Source organism: Heterocephalus glaber, unplaced genomic scaffold (assembly GCF_053883595.1).
Source record: "Heterocephalus glaber isolate CG9 unplaced genomic scaffold, H.glaber_assembly_v1.0 deba00001531, whole genome shotgun sequence".
Classification (NCBI taxonomy): Eukaryota; Metazoa; Chordata; class Mammalia; order Rodentia; family Bathyergidae; genus Heterocephalus; species Heterocephalus glaber.
In genome coordinates this window covers 3,826,704-3,848,396 of record NW_028258329.1, presented here as the reverse complement: position 1 = coordinate 3,848,396, position 21,693 = coordinate 3,826,704, and the positions used below count along the sequence as shown (strand labels likewise).

At 51.7% G+C, this 21,693-nt stretch overlaps 1 long non-coding RNA gene across 1 annotated transcript; it reads left to right on the top strand.

Moving 5' to 3' along the window:
- The first annotated feature begins 11,434 nt into the window (after positions 1 to 11,434).
- Positions 11,435 to 16,343, top strand: LOC147824843 (uncharacterized). Its single transcript, XR_015441645.1, has 2 exons — positions 11,435 to 11,834; positions 12,233 to 16,343. It is a non-coding gene; the product is annotated as an uncharacterized LOC147824843 (long non-coding RNA).
- The last annotated feature ends 5,350 nt before the right edge of the window (positions 16,344 to 21,693 follow it).

The following is a 21,693-nucleotide window of genomic DNA, read 5'->3' as shown; positions in this document are numbered from 1 at the left end:
ACTTATGTTCAGGGATTTTTTTTTTTTTTTTTTTTTTTACTCCAGTGTATTCTTGCGCGGGACACTGTGAGCTCCTGCCTGACAGTGATGATATAATACTCCTTTATTCACAGTACTTTGCACACTCTGGCATATAATAACTGATATTTTTAGTAGTAAAATAAGCAAGTACATTTCTTTCATAAATGGACAGAAGAAATCAACAAAGTCATCCCATTTCTCCAAGATACTTACAGATTCAGATACATCAGAGTGACTTAGAAATGTCACTTAGATTTCACCAAGAGAAATCCTTAACAACTTGCTACCACTATGCTTTTGAAGCTGGGCATTTATACAGCAGGGTACTCACCTGAGTCCTCTAGTATTTTCACCTGTTTCTGGTTGCTGTGACAAAATACCTGAGGTGGGATGCTTTATAAAGAAGAGGCTGATTTTGCTCAAAGACTGGGAGGCTGGGCATCTCAGATCAGGCAGCCCCATCTGTTCAGACTCTGGTGAGGGTCCCCAGGAGATGTCACAATGTGGCAGACACAGAGGGAACCACTGTGTGCAGAAAGCACACTGAGACAGGAAGCGGAGGGTAGGGGAAGACCACTCTTGCTCTTTTTATAACTTGTTCTCACTCAGTGAGGCCAGGCCCATCCCTAAAAGGCTCCACCACCTTAATATCACCACGTGGGGGCCCAAGCCTCCAGCGCCTGAACTCTTCGGGGGTGACTATGTCCAAGCCACAGCACCACCTAAATGGGAGAAGATTCCAGATGCAGATGGTCTCTCTTCTTTTCTTTTCTTTCTTTCTTTCTTTTTTTTGAGATGGGGTGTCGCTATGTCGTCCAGGCTGGCCTCGAACTCATAGTGATCCTCCAGCATCAGCCTCCTGAAGCCTGGGATTACAGACATGTACCACCACACCTAGCCTTCCAGATCCTCTCTTAAGCCAAGATTGTATTCCCCTTTTCAGGAAAATCAGATGCTTTTTAGACCTCACAAGTAGTATAAGCCCATATTAAAAAGTCATTTTCCTGTGAAAGACTTTAAATAAATGATAAAGGATTTAATAGATGCTCTTTTCTGGGAAATTTCTTTTGTCATTTTCCCTGTAACTTATATATGTTAAATATTCTGCAAATCTACTTTTAAACTGTATAACAAAATATATCTAATGAAATTATATTAATCTAGGGCCGGGGATTTAGCTCAGTGGTTCTGCTGCCTGCCTCACAAGCACAAGGTCCTGAGTTTGATCCCCGGCACAAAAAGAAAGAAAAGAAAAGAAATTATATTAACCTAAAAACTTCTTCCATAAGGCCTGAAAAACAATTCTTACAGGGCCGAGGATTTAGCTCAGTGGTTTTGCCGCCTGCTGTGCAAGCACAAGGTCCCGAGTTCAATCCCCAGTACCAAAAAAAAAATTCTTACAAAGTATGAACAATAGTATATTCACTTATAGTATGATTTCATTAAACAAAAAGAATCATTGTAGCACTGAGCAGGGTGGCACATGCCTATAATGCTAGCACTTGGGAGGCTGAGGCAGGAGGATTGCCACAAGTTCAAGGCCAGCTTGGGCTATATAGTGAGTTCAAGACCAGCCTGAACTACATACTGAGACCCTATCTCAAAAAAAAAACCCACATCATTACAGCACTTCTATATTTGTGAATAGGAAATTGTAGTAAGTGGAGAATATATGTGTGATAGGTGAGCCAGATTGCCCAGGGCATTAGTAAAGCACACTTTGGGCATGTCTGGGTGGGTCACTGAGCACAAGCCTTTGGAGGGATGTCTCTGCTGGTGCTGTTCCCCCATTTTGCTTCCTGGCTGCCATGAAATAAGCACCGTATTCCACCAAGTCTTCTGCTATGGCTCTGCCTCGGACTCAGCAGACCATGGACTGAATCCTCTGCAACCATGAGCCAAGTCAAAACTCTCCTCCTTCAAGTTCCAGGTATTGAATGGCTTGTCCAGCAATGGGAATGTTGACTAATATAATATGTATATATGTAACTGATACCTTACTGAAATTGAGTCACCTCAGGAAGCAAATTTAGTACGAGTTGGTATTAGTGACACTACACAGAAGTGTCCTGTATGGTCATCCCTCAAGGTCCCTGCAAGTTTGATTTCATTGATTCTGGTATCCCCCTCAAATACCCAAATCTGCAGATGCTCAAGTCCCTTATGTGAAATGGCACAGCATTTGCTTTTCTTTATTTTCTTTTTGATATTTTCATAGAAGGCTTATAGTTCTCCGTTTACTTTAAATCGTCTCTAGATTACTTACAATACTTAATACAATGAAAATGCTATGCAGATACTTGTTAAATGTACTATTTAGGGGACAATGACAAGGAAAAAGTTTGTATGCGTTCAGTACAGATGTGATCTTTTTATGGGTATTTTTTATTCACAGTGGTTGAATCCAAGGGCAAAGACCCTGGAGATAGGGAGGCTGACTCTATCTCATAAATAATAAAGATGAATAAAACAACTTAAAATATAAAAGGTTGTAGCAGAACTGGCTGGGTGTGGCTTTGGATTCTAGATAAAGTGGGCACTGTGGCGTCCTGCTTGCTTGGATCATTCACTCTGGGGGAAATGGGGTGCAGTGTCACAGAGGCACTCAGGGGCCCATGGAGAAGGTGCATGTGGCAAGAACTAAGGCCTCCAGCCCACAAGAACAGCAACCTTGCAGGGGACTCTCCAGCCCCATCAGCCTCTGGCTGCCATGATCACCCAGCTAGGGAACACAGCTTCCTTCCTGACCATCGGAAATGGTTCAAGATGGCAGATGCTTCTAGGCTTGGGAGTAATTGGTTCTGTAACAAGCCACTAAGAAGACCATTCTCCCATCCTGTTTATTTTTTGCTGCTCCAGGTAGTTTTCTTCATTCAGAAGAGAGAATGATTTCAAATTCTTCTGCACAAGAGTATGGTGCCACCTCTCAGGTGGTTCCTGGAAAATTTATCAAGAAACTCTTCCAAAGAAAAGACTTCTCAGGGCTCTTGAAGCCTGCAGCCTAAAGCTGGCCTTTTTTGGGGGGGGGGGGGGTACCGGGGATCAAACTTGGGTCCTTGCGCTTGCGCAGCAGGTGGCAAAACCACTGAGCTAAATCCCCGACCCTAAAGCTGGTCTTGATAACTATCATCCCACAGGACCCTCCACAGTCCTCAGCCTGCTGCTGGAGAAGGAGCTGAGCACAGGACCTTGCTGTCCCCTCTGATCTGCTCCCTGGGTCCTGGGGACCTGCTGAATCTTGTGCTGTGCACATGTGTTACCCGTTCATAGATCGATGAAATGTATTGAAAGTCATAATTTATCAACTACGAAATGCTGTGTAAGGGTTCCTGAAAAGAAAGGTTTTGTGGTTACACAAGCCTGGAGAATGTAACTAATGCTTCCCTTTCCTGGATGGTTATATTAACATCTTGAAGATCTGAAAAGTTCTGCAGTGAAGAATGCTGTTTAATCTGCTTAAACCTGAAATTTCCAAATTTGTTCAACCACAGAGCTCTTTTTTCATGAATTCTACATAAATAGCCCTGGTTATAAATGGCCATCTGTGTGTTTTATGCCACAAGGCTGGGGACTGTGCCATGGACAACAGAGTTTCAGCTCCACACCCTTGAGAACCAGACGCAGGGTCCAGAGGAAGGACATGGGTGGGGTGGGGAGGGGCCGGGCGCCGGGATGGTGGGGCTGGAGGAAATACACATGCTGGATCTCAGAGAGGAGACCCCAGCCTACTGCACAGATTTCCCACCGGAGGGCCTGCCGTCTGTTCGTTCTTTCATTCTTATTTGCTCATGCATCCAGCACCCACTGCTCTAGGGGCCTAACTCTACATCAGCCAAACTGCCTGCCTTGGGAAACTTGCTCCTAGTGAAGATGTGCAGTCCTTGTGGGGCTAGGAAAGCACTTCAGAGAGTGGCCTGAGACACAGTGTGAGCCGAGGTCAGCCAGGGGGACAAGATTGAAGGATGACTCAGAAGCACTGCGGAGTTGGGGCCTGAAGCAACCGAGAGCAGCCAGGTGGGCTGAGCTGCGTTAGGTGCACTGGAGACGCCCACGCCCAGCCCACACCTGGCCCCTGCTCCCTGCTCTGGCATCCAGGCTTCTGCGTTTCCCAAGCTCCTCATCACGGGCTTCGCATCTGCTGGAGGACCAAACACAGCCCGCTCAGTGGGGGCACAGAGGCAGGAGCGGGAGAGGAGCATCTGTCCCAATGAGATGGCAGTTGTGACACCAGAGGTGGTGATTGGAGGCCCGGGATCCTGGTGCGGAGCCACCATTATCAGTGGTTGCAGCCCTGGCTGAGACAGTGACTCCTCCTAGATCCAGGGCCAGAAGTGCCAGCTTCTCCCCAGCTGCGGTTTCCCCGTGATGGCAGGAGCAGATAGAAGCCCTGGGTATCCCCGAGGTGCTGCGGTCTGACTCGTATTGGAACCCTGGCCCCCAGTGTGATGACATTATTAGGTGTAGACCTTGGCAGGTGATTAGATTACTGCATGAGCACCTTGTGATCAGATTAGTGCTCTTTTCAAAGGCTTCAGCAGACCCCTCGCCCCTTGCACCATGTATGGACACAGGGGAAGACGTTTTCTAGGAATAAAGAGACCCTCACTTCACTACAAATTTGCTGGTGCCTTGACCTAGTACTTCCCGCCTCCAGAACTGTGAAAAATAAAGCCCTGTTATTTATGTTTATGCTCTTCTGTAATTGCAGAGCAAATGGACTGAGACAAGGGCTATTCATTCCTATCTCTGGGCTCCATCCCTTCTTCCTTTTGTTCTCCAGCTCTCTCCCTTCCACTTTTTCATCCACCCATCCTTCCCTTTCCCTTTGTAGTCAGTTCTCTCTGTGAATTCCCATGTGAAATATTTAGTTGCTTCCTGTTTTCCTGACTGGACTCAAACTTACTCAGGAAATGGAGCCTCCAAGTTGGCTCTCTGTGCTTGGGTTGTTCTCCTTTTTGGGTATGAATGCTGAGAGGGACCCATCACTCTTGGAAAATGGCATACTGGGGCCCTGAGGCACCAAAATCACTTGATCATCAGCTGTGGTTCCTCAGGTGGGGCGCCAGGAGAATGCAGTGTTGCAACAGGAAGTCACCACCACGCTTGACTGTTACGGTAAAACTGATGACTGGGTGGATGGCTTCTGATCTGTGGAAAGATGGTAAAATAGGAAGAAGGAGAAGAGAAGGAGAAGGAGAAAGAGAGGAAAGGGAAGAGGAAGAAGAAGAAGGAGAAGGAAAAGGAGAGGAAGAGGAAGGAGGAGGAGGAGGAGAAGAGAAAGAAGAAGAAGAAAACAAAGATGCCAATGACAGCAGCAGCAACAATAAAGGTGAAGAGGAGGAGGAAAAGGAAGAGAAGGACAAGGAAGAAGGTAGGAGAAAAAGGAAAAATGGACAATATGGATTATATTAAAATTAAAAACTTGCGTTTAAAAATGCATTTAAAGAGTGAAAAGACAAGGTATAACTGGAGGAAGGTATTTATAACACACACATCTGACCAAAGACTCATCCACAATATATAAAGAGGGAAAAAATGGCTAAAGTGTTGGCTGCAGTGAGCACTTGTGTGTCCTTGGGGCCAATAAACAAATGTGAAGGTGCTCAACCTCATTAGTCGTCAAGGAAACACTAATTAAAGCTACAGTGCATCAAAGTCACAATGAACTAGGAATTCATACTTACCAGGTTGGCTGAAATGGAAAAAATACAGGCAAAAACAAGGTTGGCAAAAATATGGAGAAATTGAAACCTTTATGCATTGCTGGTGGAACAGTAAAATGGTGAAGAAACTTGGAGAAATAATCCCACAATTTCTCATCAGTATAACAGCGTTAGCATTTGACTAGCAATTTTACAGCTAGGCACATATTCAAGGGAGAGAAAACATACGCCTACACAGAAACGTGCATGAATGTTCACAGCAGCATTGTTCATAATAACTTTGAAATGAAAACAACCCAAATGCCCTTTACCTGATGAATAAACAAAATGTGTACCCATATATTAAATCATTCCATTTAAGATGCTATAGAGATGGAAAGTAGATTCGTGGTTGCCAATGTTAGAGGTGACAGCTAAAGGTGTTGGGGTTCCTGGTGATGGGGGGTAGTGAAAGTGTTCTGAAGTTCATCATGGTGGTTGTCTACGGCCATACCACCCCAAAGGTGCCCGATCTCGTCTAAAGTTCATCATGGTGACTGTTGCACCATAATATTAAAATACTAACATCAATTGCATTGTACAACTTGGACAGATAAATTGTATCTCAATGAAGCTGTTACCAAAAAATAAGAAGAGGAGGAGGGAGAGAGAAGAAGGAAAGAAGGAAGGCAAGCAAAGAGGAAGAGGAAGAGGAAGGGAGACAGCCAGGAAGCCAGGCAGGCTGGCTCGGTGCAATATCACTACCCACCCCAGAGGAAATGCTAAAATGAAAAGGCTAAGCACAAGCAGAGCTGAGGGTGTGGGGAGCAGAGCTTCTACCCTTCTGACGGGAGCACAGCTTGACACAGTTACTTTAGGAATACACCCAACAGAAATGCATATGTATATTCACCAAGAGATGATCACAGAAACAATTTGTGATAACTAGACACTGGAAATTGCCCAAATATCCATCAGAATAGACAAATAAATGCTCGTATCTTCACAAACAGAAACTTCAAGGCAATGGGCATGGACAATCAGCTCCATACAACAGAGATGAATGTTACATATATAGAACTGAGAGAAAAAAGCTGAGCTCTATGCCTGAGTACAGACTGAGTCCATTAGTGCATAGTTCAAGGGACAGAACTACTGTGTGGTGTTTTGAGTCAGGTGATAGCTACTTTTGGGGTGGAGTTTGACCTTGGAGGGGTACAGGGAAAGCCGTGGCATGTGGGCTCTGCTTTTATCCTGACCTGGGTGCTGTTACAGAGGCGTGTGCCTGGGTGTGCATTTACAATGCGTGTAGAGCTGGCCACAGTATCCAGGGAGGATTGGTTGGTTCCAAGGCCCCTGCAGATGCCAGGCTCTGCAGGGGCTGAGGTCTCTCATATAAAGTGGCATATATTTGCATGGAGCTTAGAAACATCTCCCGTATACGTGAAGTCATCTTCAGATGACTTACAGTACCGGGTGCAAGGTAAGCACTGTGTCGATAGTTGTTTGGCTGTGTTGTTCAAGGAAAAACAATACGAAAGAAGGCCTGCACAGGTTCAATACAGATGCACCAATTTAAGAAATATTTTCAATTCATGTGTAAATGAATTTGTGAATATGGAGGCTGGCTGTACTTTCCTGTATTTATGTTATAATTTAATACAAAATTTTACCAAATTTGAGAAAAACAGGGAAAGGAGGGGGGAATGGTTAATGCACAATACTAGACAAGGAAGATTATGGACCAAAGCAGCTCGTTTTCATTCCTATGACTAATCTTGAGACCTAACAGCACCATGACGCTTCACCTTTCCGTGTTTAGCAGCTGATCCAGGCTTTGTTTGCCCTCTGTCTGGATCTCAGCTGGTTGGGGCAGATGTGGTAGGGTCATTCAAAGCTTTACTTGGACTGGGTCTGTCTTCTGCCTTGTGCCACTGGACCTCCTTGTTGACCTAGGATTGGACAGGAGGCCTGGAAGGGACCCCTCTGGCTTCTATGCCAGCCCTCCTGTCCTCAGCACAGCAGCATCTGGCTTCCCCCTGAGTGATCGGGATGAGCCACCTCAGACAGCAACAGGCTGCCCTACTTTACAAGCCGGTTCAAGACCCTCAGCATCTCAAGAAAGCCTGGCGTCGATTTGGGTGTGTGCACTGGTGGGACCGTTTTCCCTTCAAACCAACACAGCTCCACGCTGCAGGGTGGGACCCAAAACCTTGGCCAGGGGATCATCAGGTGTTTCAAGGAGAGGAGCCCCTCCCACATGCCCCCGGCAATCCCTGAACCCGTGTGTTCACCACGGGAGAAGTAACAACATACACCTCTTGCCGCTTCAGAGCTGGCGCTGGCTCTGCTGATGCGGTTTCTTGTTTAACTTTGCTCATGTGTTGGGGATAAACCATTGCCTTCTCTTCCCTGCTAGAACCTTCTCAATGTTTCTGGAGAAGATGTGCATTCATTTGCTAGGGCTGCCTTAGCAAAGTATCATAGATGAGGTGGCTTCAACAACAAATTCATTTTCTCCAGTTCTAGAGGCTGGAAGTCAGCAGAAGTGAAAGGAGCAGCAGGCTTGGTTTCTGGCGAGGCCTCTCTCTCTCCCTGGCTTCCAGTTGCTGTCTCCTCCCTGTGTGCTCACATGGTCTTTCGCTCTGGCCTGTCCTCATCTCTCTGTGTGCCCTAACCTCTTCTCCTAAGGATGCCAGGCGTGTTGGAGCGGAGCCCGCCCTCATGACCTAGTTCTAATTCAGTTGCCTGTTTAAAGCCTTTATCTCCAAACACAATCACATGCTGAGGTCCTGGAGTGAGGGCTTCCACATACAAACGGGGCGGGGCACACAGTTAGGGCCACAACAACCCCTTCAACCCAGATGCTATGCTACCCAGGACATCGTGGGGCACAGCTGGGGCTGCAGAGGAGGACAGAGACTAAAGGAAGAGGGCACCATGGGCAGCAGCAGCCGGGAGACTCTGGAAATCTAGTCTTGTGGAGAATCCATAACCGAGAGGGAAAAGGTCTCTCAAGGCAAAGGGAACGGCCTGATTCAGGACATGCTGCTTCATGCACGAGTTGTCAAAGGAAGGTGCTCTGCAAGCAGCCACACACGTGGCCGACAGAGACCTGATCTCCCTGCAGAGGACTCAGTGTCCTTGAGGGCCTGGACCTCACCTCCCACATGTGGCGGAAGCGAGGACATCACATGCGTGTTTCCCGTTGGCATCTCTGCAAGTCGTCTCCTCTGTCAAATGAGGTAGATGTGTAGGCAGATATGCTGGGCTGTAAGAGGACCTGGATGGGCCGGTCCAGGGGGAAACCTTGGGGTGGGGGGTCTGAGTATTGAAGGTGGGTAAGTTAATTAGATATCTTGTGGGCAGTTAGACAGGGCCAGGCTATGAGGAGGCAACATGGAGGACAATGAAGACACATTCACTGAAGGCCAGCATTGTAAAAGAGAAACCACCACATCCACGTAGGATAAATAGCAGCGATTGATATTCTAAATAGGTATCAATCACCTGGGTGGGGGACCAAGATCTTCCAGGAAAGATCCCTGACCCACCCCTTACTACCGAAAATCCTTGCTTATTCCTTGTTCCCCCATTGGATCCCCGTTTAATCAATATTACCTAAGCAACTATACTTGTCATTGTCTTATTGGTTGTTCATAGTTTTGTCCACCTTGTGATTTCTCATTGGATCAATATTACCTAAGCGACTGTACTTGTAATCTTACTAGTTGACTACAGTTTTGTCCCACCTTGAACCCGCCTCATCTCATGGCTTTGTCCCATGAAATACCTTTGAGAAGCTAGGTGAGTGGGAAACCCACTTTCTGGTCCCTCTTCTGTCTCTCTTAGACAGAAGCTTTCTTTCGCTCAATAAATTTTTCCTACTCTAAACCTCCGTTGTTCCTTAGAATTGATTCTTCAATTTTAGAGAACATGAGCTCGCACTTCAGATTTCTAGCAGGTTTGGGAGTTGGATCTCTTCCCCCTGGGCGAGGGCTAGGACCCCCTGCCCAAGGAGCCCAAGCAGGGAGACTCAGAGGGGCAGGGTGACAGTGACCAGCACCGTGGGGCCTTCCCCAGTGTGTGTTCAGCCAAAAGCTGCCAGGTCCGGCTCCTGAGCTCAGGCATCCAAGGCCCGGACAGACCCTGGGGAGGCTTGCCAGCCTCAGGACCCAGGAGAAGGAGGGGCAGTGGCAGCAGGGGAAGGAGGGAGAGCTCCTTGTGGGGTTGGGAGGGCTGCTTATTTTTCAAAAGGTTCCAAAGGTTTGCTCAGAATTCACCCAGGGGGAGGGAAGTGAGAATGTAGCCCTCCATCCCTGCTGTGACAGACTGCAACACAGGATTTTGCCTGGGGAAGAAAGCCTTGCAGGAAAAGAGAAAGGGACAGAGAGTGTGAACATGGGGAAGGTTAAGTGAGCATTCCGCTCTTTCTGCAGTGGATAACAGTGACCTATCAGGCAAATTCCTTCTGGCTTCCAAGCAAGGAGAGAGCCTATTTCACATCACTGGGCCCTCAGGGTTGGCCCAGTGTGGCAGGCAAGCCCACCGTGACTATCTACTGTCCAAGCTGAGCAGCGAAAGGAAGTCACACTGTCCACCAGACTTGTAGGCATCTGACAAAAACCGAGGAGCCATACCTGGCTCTGATTCTGTAGCTGTCATACATAGGAACATGGCTGCGTTGTGATTCTAGAAATGCGTGCATCTGTCAATTTATAAACAAACTTCTAGGGTGTGTTGGTATCTGCATGGATTTGTGTGGAATGAGTCTGTATGCTTGTGACTGTGTGTTGTCTACCATGCATGCATCCCTGTGTGTGTGTGTGTGTGTGTGTGTGTGTGTGTGTGTGTGGTATGAATATGCACATGTGCCTCTGGTGGCTGCCATGTCCCAGGGGGCAGCACAGGCAGGGGGCACCTGCACCAGAGGCCACCACACCCTGCCCTTGGGCTCCAGGGGGGCCCCTCACTCCACGTTCCTCTTTTCTTTTAAAGCCAGCTACAGCTGGTTACTTGCAAAAGACCTAAATCGTGGATAGACTTTTTAGTAGAATCTCGCTGCAGAGAATCTGGCCTAAGCCCAAAGACCCTGGAAACAGACTCACAACACGCTCTGGGCTCCAGCACATAGCACCTCCAGACTTGGTGCCGCTGCGCCTGAGGCTGGGCTTCTACCTGGAAAGCTGGCTGGCCAACCGGGTGCCCACAGCCTGCTCTCCTGCCTCGAGCTGGGGAGTTCTCAGTGCCAGGTGAGGGGACTCACTGCACAGACTCTGCCACGCAGAGTGGCCCTGTCTTGTCCCCGAGGCCCATGGCAATCAAACCCTCACCGTGCAGCCACCTCACCAATGCAGCTCTGGAAACCCTCCCTTTGCTCCTCGCTCTCTGGCCGGGAACTGAAAAGCCTGCACTGAGCCACGGGCAGTCGCTGCCTTGCTCTGTCTCCAGTGACCACTCCCGGCCCTGACCCATGCTCCAGCCCTATGCTGGCCCAGACAGCCCGTCTCCTCCCTGCACTGTCCCCTCCTTGATCCTCAGGAGAACCCCACTCTTGCCCCGCAGCCAACCTGCCGGGTACCCCCTCTCTGGGGACCTGTGGGCGGCCTTTCCTCCATGCCGTCTGCTCAGAGCAGACCACAGGAGGGCAGGCCAGGCAGCACCACCTCTCGGCACCTTCCCTGGGCTGAGCACCCTCCTAGCACAAAGCCAGGGTTCCGCAAATGCTGGTTGAACTGAAACCCACTGTGGTCTCGGGTTCCTGAGCTGTCTTTCTTTTTGTTCCCACGCTGGGCTCATGGTCATGAGGTGGGGCCTGGCCTGTGTCCAGGCTCCCCACTTGCAGGAAGACCGAGTCTTCCCCGGGTCCTGCAGTGGAAGCTGTCCCTCCTGTCCCTCCTGCCAGGCTCTGCCAGCTGCTCTGGTGCCTCAGAGCTCTGAACACTGAGCACTGGGCCCTGTACTGATCAGAGGTGGGGAAGGCTTCCTGTCCGCTTTGGACCTGAGCTGCCAGCACCTCGCCTTCCTGGAGAGAGAGACTGAGCAGCGCCCTCCCACTTCCCCCTCTTGTGTCTCCTCCGGCAGTGTTCAGGAGACGTGTGCACTTATCAGGCTGCAGCCTAAACCCAGTCGCCACCCTGAGACCCTCAGAGGAGGAGCAACAGTGTCGGGGTACCGAGAAGGGGCCAGCAGGAGGGCAGGGGTGGGGTGGCTTCCGGGTCCTGCGCGTGGTGCTGAGGGCGGCAGTCTCACGGTCCTGGGCGCACGCACACCTAGCCAGGGGTGGTAGCCACTTTAGGGAGTCCGTGTGACAGGCTTCCGGGAGCCCTTGTCTCCCTGTCCTGGACTGAGCACTGGGGACGGGACCACAGGAGAAGCCTGTGGATGCCGTGTGTGTGACATGCTGGCCCAGAACAGGGGTATCAGTGGGGCAGAGGGAGAGCGTTACGTCAGAAAGCACCTTCACCCGGGGTTCGTGCAGAGCAGCGTTCTGTGCAGACTCAGCGGAGCTGGCCCGTGGGGCACGTTCCCCTGGACAACTCCCCCTACTTATCAATTTCCCTTTGCAGACTCTGAGGCAGAGAGGAGGATGACTGAGGCTCCTGCGGAGGCTGACACAGATGCAGACAAGGAAGACACCCCCGGGGACAGTGGGCCAGGCCATTCCCGTCCTAACAGGGATTCCATTCCTGAGGCTGCTTGGTATGAGGGACTGGGGGAGCCAGAAGATGCCACCCCCCTACTGCTGTGGGACTTTGGCCCCTTGGGGCAGTGGCTAGGGTTCACCCGGAGTAGGGACTGTCACAGAGGCTCACAAGTGTGGTTCAAGCTCCACCTTAGCGCACCCTCTGGGCCTTCCTCAAAATCGCATGACTCTGACACTGAGCCACCCTTGAGAAGTGGCAAGGGACAAGGGGCTTGGTGGATGCATCATCTCCTTGTCTCAGGAAAGCAGCAGATTTCTCCAGCCGACCATGACTGGGGTCCTGGGCCCCCCCAAACCACAGAGGAGGCTGGGAAGGTGGAGAACAGGGCTGTTGGACCTGACTTTGACTGTGGCCTCCCCGAGAACACTAGTGGAACGGACCTGGATGCCGGAAAACATGGCCTGGACCTCACATGGCCACGGCCAGGCAGGTGGGTCTGGTGAGGGCAGAAGGACTGGAGGACTGCAGACTGGTGGTACAGCAAGCAGCTCTCGAGGCAGCTCTGGAGCTCTCGTGGAGCCTCTGACCCCAAAGCCAGGAGCCACTGCCCCCGCTCAGAGGGCAGCCACTCCTGCGTGGGGGAGTCCATGTGGGCCAGCTGGCCATGCAGAAGTGCAGAGCAGTCCTCCAAAGTCCTCTGGCGAGCTCACCAAGGCCTTGTAGGCCCCAGGCCTGCATTTCAGCCCCTTCGACCTATAGCAATTTCCTGGAAGTGAGTGAACAAATGATAAACACCTGTGGGGACACCGCACCCTGGGTGGCCCCCCGGAAGCTGCAAGGGGGTCAGCTGGAGGTGAGGGTGTGGGGTGGGAGTGAGCTGAGAAGAGGAACTAGGGGAGAGTGGACTTCCAGGAAGCCGGGACCTTGTGGGGCCCCAGCCTAGGGCACCGGCCACTGGAGACAGTGTGGGGGGACCTTCCCCATTCAAAATGCCAGTGCAGGGTGACAGGGGGTAAATGGGCTCTGCCTGCTGCATCCGACGTTCACTGCATGCTAATCCTACAGGAACACCTCCGCCAGGCTTGGCCTCCACCAGGCCCCGCAGGGAGCACCAGGCTTCTCACAGCTGCAGCCCTGGCAGCCTGGAGGCTCAGAGGAGCCCAGGGGCCAAGGGCTGGCATGAAGAAGCACCCCCGCCCCAGCCTCCCAGCCCCCTCTGCCCAGGCAACTCGACACTGTGGAGAGGGCCCCACTGTCGCTGGGTTGTTATGCTGAGAAATGGAACATTGCTTAACCCCAAGGAGAAACCACAAGAAGAGAAAAACATGCAAAGTCGCCACAGCTGGGCTGAGCGCTCTGTCTTCGGGCGGGCGGGCCGGGTGGGTCTGTGTTTGTTAAAGACAGAGAGAAGGCTTGCGGGAGTGGGTGGGATCGACTTCCATCCCTGCAGGGCCCACCTCTGCCAAGCGAGTTTGTTTGGGGACCCTGTGGGCCGGCTCTCGGTCCTCAGTGGTGACTGACACCTGTACTATGGGCCCCTCCCTACTGGGAGACACCGACCTAGCCTGGAGGACCGAACCCAAGGCTTTGTCAACTGAGCAGCCTCCACAGGGCCCCAGGCCGGGCTGGGCCAGGACGTAACAGCGGGTGGGCCAGAGCAGGTGCTTCCCGAAAACTGGAACTCTGGAAAGGAGCCACTTTCATCCCAGCACATGCGCAGATTGTAGGCTTGCCGTTTGGCGTGGGGCCTGCTGTCCTTTACCCTGGGGTGCACAGGCCTTTACTGCGGGCATCTAGGAGCAGGCTGCTGGCCAGAGGCCCAGCTCTGGTTCTCCTCCACAAGGCGTGTGTCAGGCCCTCGGTCCACTACCCCTGCTGCAGGCTCCTGTGCACCCGTTCTTCTTGGAGAACAGCGTGTCGGGAACCCGCAGCCACCGGGGTGGGAACTGCAAGCACGTCTAGGGCCCAGCCTGTGTGGTAGGGGAGTGAACCCCAGCCTTCACGGGGCGGGAAGCTAGGAGTCCCACAGCTGATGGGAAGACGCTGGTCCCAAGGACTCCTGCTGTCCCCTCCCGGCCTCTTGGGTGCAGCTGACAAGCTGTCCCCGCTCCCGTAGCTGCTACCTGCCTGCCCGTCCCTCTGCCAGGCCCTGTGAAGACCCCTGGGTCCCGCGTCACCCTCCAAGCAGAAGCTGACTGCGCACACAGCACGCAGACACACACGCAAGGGGCCCCCAGAGCTCTGCCTGCAGCTCTCCTTCACAGGGCCTCACCCTACTTGTGCAACTCGCTGCGTTCTCGTGTCCACAAAGCCATCCAAGGCTGCGCCTAGGCCACGTCCCCGAGGGTGGTGATGCTGTGATTCTTGGCCCAAGAATGGCTGCTGCACCTGTGAACCCAGCTGCGAGCCCCAGTTAAACCTAGGAAACTGGTGCCCATGCAGGAAGAGAACTTTTATCAGGGCCTGCTTCATCACAGATTCGGTCCTGGAGGGGCTGAGTTCACTCCTGCAGATGGTGAAACCCCAAAGGCTCTCTTGCCTAAGCCTCCCCGTGCTCCCTCCTCGGTGTAAGAGAGGCCTGAGAAAAGCTCACACCCCACGAGTGGGCACCTCAGTGCCATTGCTTCTGGGGCTGTTATCAGGGAAGGGGAGAATTTTCTGCACCACTGCCCTTGGGGAGGCTCCCTAAGGAAGGAAGAGGGGCCCAGGCAGGAGGTGCCCAGGCTTTGCTGCAACACACCCATGTAACCTTGGGGGTGAGACTCCAGGACCGGCCTCTGGCCTCAGTCCAGCATAAGCAAAGCTGAACACAGTGAAAACACAAGGCCAGACGACTCCAGGTGGGATGTGCTCAGAGAAAGGCCCTTCTGTGACAAGGTCACTTCGGCATGACAATCGGTGTTTATCTGAAAGAGAAATAGACTTCTTTTTTCTATTTTTAAAGGAAACATAATAGTTGCTCATACTTATGCTGTGCTGTTTCCATGCACCTATCTAATATATAACGGTCAGATTAGGGTCATTGGTATTTCTATATTCACATAGCTAAGATGAGCAATCAACCTAGTGCTCATGGACAAGTGAATGGATGAAGAAAGTGTACACACACACACAATGGAATAGTAGTCAGCCATAAAAAGGAATGTAATCCTGTCATTACAGCACCATGAATGAAACTAGAGATCATCATATTTACTGAAATATGCCAGGCAGAGAGACAAATACAGCCTGTTCTTATTCATATGTGGAATATAGAACAGCTAATCTCACAGAAGTAGGCGTAGAACGGTGGTGATCAGAAGCTGGGTGGGATGTGGGAGGGGACAGGAGGAGATTGGCTAATGCTTACCAAAATGCAGTTAGAGGGCCAGGCATTTAGCTCAGTGGTTCTGCCGCCTGCTTTGCAAGCACAAGGTCCAGAGTTCCATCCCTGGTACCGGAAAAAAAAAAAATGCAGTTAGAAAGGGGAAAGGGTCCTAGAGTTCCACACTGCAGTAGTGTGACTGTGGTTTGCAAGAAAGTATGTTACGGGCCGGGATTTAGCTCAGTGGTTCTGGCGCCTGCCTCCCAAGCGCAAGGTCCCAAATTCAATCCCTGGTACCAAAAAAAAAGAAAGTATGTTTCCCATGTCTACTTTTTTTTTTTTTTTTTTTTTTTTTTTTGGTACCGGGGATCGAACTCGGGTGCTTAGCTTGCGAGGCAGGCAGTGGAACCACTGAGCTAAATCCCCGGCCCTCCCAGGTCTATTGATGGGAGGCCAAGGTGCCTATCAGAGCCAGGGCCCACCCGAGTCAGGTCCTCCACCCCCGCAGGGACTGAGCCACAACCAGAGCTGCTCCCTGATGTTTGCATTGCAGGTGCCCATGGAGAGGCTCTGGATGCTGAAACACTTACGCCTGCAAAGGATGTGTCACGGGAAGCCTTGGACAGTGACCGCTCTATGAGACCGCTTAAGGGCCATCTGCCTGTTACTACATTTTGGTGGGAACAAGCAATAAACTCTCCTGGCATTGTCCAGCTACCTCAGGCAGCTACTTAAGGTCTCCTGTCCTTGGCATCATACTAGGAATATGGCCTAGAAGTGTTAGCAATTCTGTGAGAAGTTTTCATGTCTCCTAGTCCATGGGCAAGGAGAAAGACAGCAAAATGTTTTGGGCTGAGAGTCTTCAGTTGCTACCAGGGTCAGCCTATAGAGGCTCAGAGGAGCCTGAATGGTTTGTCACCTTCTGCTGTCACCATACCTGGAGGCCCCTCCCCTTCAAGGGATGCTGCCCTGTTCTGCTAGTCCATCCCCATTCCTGTCCAGCATTGGTGCAGTGCACAGAGCACTTGGTGGTCAGGGGAGAGTTCAGAAAACTCCATCCCAGGCACATATATCCACTCCACAGAGTGCATCCCGGGCCCCAGTGTTAAGTCCCACATTGAGGATAAAGCTCTTTCAATCTCTGCCTGCAGTCCTAGACCTGTGTGCTCCACAGGGCACATGGACCCTCCAATCCACATCATGCAAGAAATCAACTCCCCTGATGCTGTCATACCATAAGGAAACCCAAGTGAACCAAGGAGAAAGGGGATGTGGAGGATCACCACAGTGTAGACAGGTGAGGGGAAGCCTTTCTTAGACCTTTTAACCCAGCCTCGAAACCAGCTAAACATAGGAACAGTGACCCCAGTATCATGAGAAATACCATCTTATTTCTTGGGGAGGTGGGCTACATGGCAATATGCAACAGAAGTACTAGTTGAGGAACATCGGGTAATGTTCTCTGAACCCCAGGGATCATGGCCAATGGGGTGGCTTGTCACCATCTCACCATCCAGGGAATGCTGTCATTGACAGGGATGGTCTTGGGCCACACTGATTTTGCCCCTTGAATATTTTCATCATACACAGCCAATGTGAAGGGTGATCTGGGGCAGAGAAGGACAGTAAGCAGGAGAATGAAAGTAGGAGTCCCACGATCCTAGGCCCAAGGATGGTACTCACTGCAGCTCAGTCCACATTCAGAAATCCTTAGTTCTTGGAATTATCTATGATTTGAGAGTGTTCTCTGAGACTCGATTCCTCAGTGCAGCAGTGTTGGGAGGCAGGGCCTTGTGGGAGAAGTTTGGGTTGGGGATACAGAGTCTTCAGGAAGGGCTTCATGCCTTTCTCATGGGAATGGGTTAGCTATCATGGGAGTTCAGCCCCCTGTGCTCTTACACGCATGTGTGCTATCTCCCTTTTCAACTTCCTCCACCTTATGAAACAGCATGAAGCCAACACCTTATGTGGCACCTGATCTTAGACTTGCCAGCTGCATAAGACGGCTTTCTCCACTGGCCCCAAACATCTCAGAAAGGCAACTTAAAGGAAGAAAGACTTATTTTGGGTCACAGTGTCAGAGACTTCAGTCCGTGGTCAGCTAGCTCCATTGCTTTTAGGCCTGTGGTGAGGCAGAAGCATCATAGTGAACTGACATGATGGAGGAAAGCTGCTCACCTCATGGTCGCCAGGAAGCAGAGAAAGATCCAGAGAGGAAGCAGCCAGGGACGAAGTACACCCACCAAGGTCATGCTCCATGATCCATTCCCTTCAATTGAGTCCCGCTGCCTAAGTCTTCAAGACTTCTGAACAATGCCATCAAATTGTGAATCCATCAATGGATTCCACTGAAGACATTAGAACCCCAATGATCCAATCACTTCCAAAAGCTCCTGAACCTCTGAACACAGGAGCCTTTTGGGAGACATCTTAGATCCAAACCATGACACCTGCCTCCAGAACTGTAAGCTTAAATAACCCTCTTTTCTTTACAACGTGCCCCATCTTGGATCTTAGAAAATGGACTTGTGATTTGGCCACGGCTGAGGTCCAGGTTGACATTTCTGTGCAGAGGCAAAAGCTGCCTCAGGAAATGACATGGTAGGCAGGCATCCAAGACGTCTCCCTGAGCAGGGCTGGTGCTGATGCTCAGGCCACAGAGTCCAGAGAGAGATGCAGGGAGGAAGGTTCTAGACCGGGTCTGGACACTGACCCTTCTGTGGCCATGTGGACCGAGGCCTGGCCATGGTTCCCCGGTGATCCTTTCTGTGGCCGTTAAAGGGCCTACCGTATGCCTGGCTCTGGTGTCTGTTGTAGCCAAGAGGTAAAGGAGAGCTCTCTGGACACCTTGTTTCGCTCCTCCTGGCTCCCTTTGCTTGTGCCACACTGGGGCTTTCGGCTCCCAGTGAGAGTGGTGGACCCTATCTACTCATCTGTGCCGCCCTAGCTCAAGGAGCCACATGCGCTAGCCTGGTGATCTGGGTTGCAGAGCTCGGGTGGAAGACTCAAATGTAACCTGGCAGCACCAAGGGGCATGATGGACTCTTCAGGTGACTAGGCCACCAGGCGGGTTCTGGATGGCCCAAGCTTTCAACCCAGCCTCTTTGGCCTTGGCTTCAGAAACCTCAAGTACGAAAATAAAACTAAAAATAACACCACCAAGCCCAGTTTGGAGGATGAAATGGCATATGGCCTGGTGGGGATTCCACTGGTGGGAGGCGTAGCCCGAAAGGCCATGTCAGTGAGTCCTGCTGTGTTTGCAGGGGCCTGGCATGAGCAGCTCTGAACCCACTGGGCCTCGGGTGTGGGAGCAGGTGGGCTTCCCGGTGCAGAGACCAGCCGGCACGGAGAGGCGGTTTGGACAGTGTGCTCTCATTCCAGAGCTGCAGGTGACTGCTTTGGCACAGGCCTGGCAGGCACAGATGGCAGGAGGCCTGGCTGCCAGGCTGAGTTTAGACTCGGGGAGACGGAAAGGGAAGCCTTCAGGAAGCCTCCGCAGAAGGCTGGCCCATCACTGGCAATCAAAAAACTAAATCACAATATCCACAACATCCAGTAAAAGGTGGCCTCGGTAGAGTCTTGGGTGCCATCCAGGATCCAGGACCCAGGCAGGCGTGGCCGGGCCAGGCTTGGGCAGAATGGAATCTGACACTTCTTGCTCACCAGGACTCCTCCTCCTGGGCCCTTGACTCCACCTCTAAGGGGTGGTTTCCCCGGAACCTGCAGGTGGAGGAGCTCAGAGCCCCCTGCACTTTGGCCAGGTGGAGTCACCTCGGCCTAGAGCTCGCACAGGGGGAGCAGCTGGCCATGCTGTTCCCTCCTGAGGAGAGGAGGCTATTTTGGGTTCAGAAGCAGACCAGATGGGTTCTGCTTCCAGAGGAGCTTCTGCTGGTGGCCCTGGGCACTCCATCTGCTGCAGGCTCCATCACTTGGCCCCTCAAACCTGAGCATTCTGCTTCTCTGGGCCTGCCCAGGCCTGGTCCACTTCCACCCTGTCCTCAGGCCAGGCTTGGAAGCCCCTGAGCTGCACAGAGCCTGCTGGTCCTACTCAGACTGACTCTTGCCCTGCCTGCTGCAGTTGGCATCAGGCAGAGAGCATCACCTTTAGTATCCTGCTTCATGCTCACAAAACCCCAGGGTAGGGTTGGGCAGGGGTAGGTGCAATTGTAATCCCACTTTATAAACTGGGAAGCTTTGGTTTACAGAAATCACTAACACCCCCTGGGAGGAGGCCAGCCCACCGCTGGCTGTCCCCCCAGACCACAGAAGCTGACCACCATCCTGAGCTTCCAGGGGCCGGAAACAGCCTCCAAGATCTAGTGGAATCCAAACCACCTAAGAGCACGAGCCAGGTAAGGTGAGCCCATTGCTCCTGAGTCTCACAGCCTCAGGGATAAACAAGGACTCTGGAATGCCCACCTGAGGCCCGTATGCAGTGCCCACCTCCAAGGACAATCCTCCCCTCTGTTGTGCCACCTGGGACTGCAGACTCCTTTGAGCAGACTCCAAGGCCCTGCAGCCACCCTGCCCCAAAGACACTAATCCTGTCCCCAGGGACACACAGGCCAGGGTGTCTCTTAATGGAGACCTTGAGTGCATAGGGCTCTCTCTCTCTGAAAACTCTTCCCCCTCAAAACCCAGCCCTGCTCTCTCTAGGGACTGCCCAGTCCATGCAGATGCTGTGGTTTTGTGTTAGTCAGTTTTCCATCACTGTGATGAAATACCTGAGAGCAATTAAAGGAAGAAATGCTTGTTTTGGTTCATGGTTTCAGTCCATGGTCACTTGGCTCTACTGATTCTGAGCCTGTGGCGAGGCGGAGCATCATGTCAGGGACATGTGCGCTTTGGTCACCTCATGGTGTTGGGCGGCAGTGTTCAGAGGTGCAGCCTTTAGGAAGAGACTGGATCGTGAGTGCTGTAACCTCGGCAACGGTTAATCCATTGGTGGGTCAGAGACATGGGCCTCTGGGAGGTGGTGGAAACTTCAGGAAGTAGGACCCGGAAGAAGTGGGTCACAGGGGTGCACCCTTGAATGCTGTGTTTTCTCTCTGGCCCCTTACTCAGTCTTTTTCTTCCCTTTCTTTTCCTTTCTTTCTCTCTCTCTGTCTGTCTCTCTTTCTCTCTCTCTCTCTCTCTCTCTCTCTCTCTCTCTCTCTCTCTCTCTTCTTTCCTCCCTCCCTCCCTTCCTTCCCTCTCTCTCTCTCCCACCCCCTTTCTGCTGTGTATCATAGGACAATGCAGCAGGAAGGTGCTCTCGAGGTGCCAGCCCTCTACCTTGGACTAGCCATCTCCAGAGCTGTAAGAATAAGTCTCCACCCTTTATCGACTACCCAGTCTTGGGTACCCTGGCACAGCAGCACACTGATACATGGGTGGCCTTGGGTGTTCTATCTAGGACACGGCCACTCATAAGCTTGAAGTGTCCAGGAAATGGCATGGCCTTTAGTCTCCCATAGCTTTGGGGCAGGTAAATTTTACACTAACACGCAGAAGGGCAAGCGTGAATCTTGAGGAAACAGGTCTCTATTCATTTTCAAAATCTTTATGAAAAATCTCAACGAGATAGCCTTTCTTTTTTTCTCTGGTACTGGGAATTGAACCCAGGCCCTCAATCATGCTAGGCAAGTGCTCTACCACTGAGCCACCAGGCTAAGATCACAGCAGAATGGTTTATGCTGTACAGTCGAGGGGGCAGGACCCGGAGCCCTCCACTGAAAGGGCAGCTGTTAAGGCCTTGGGAATTGCCCTGGATCCACACCTGCCAGGTTTTCCTTGGCTCCTGGTGGCTGTGAGACCCCAGCAGAACCTAACCCAGCCTTGAGTGCATCTGACCTACTATGGGAGGTCAGCCCTTCCCAAGTGCCGTGGCTGGCCAGCCATGTGGGCTGAGACACACTTAGCTCCTCATCCTCCAGCTGGGGTGCCAGCCAGAGGCCTGCCAGGAAGTAGTAGGCACACTAGGGAGGGGCACCTCAAGAGTGACTGTGGATGGGGTGCAGGGGCCAAGATACCTGCAGGGCTGCCACAGCTGGCAGGGGCACGGGTGTGGTTGCAGGTTTCAGTGCCCAGAGCCGCCTGC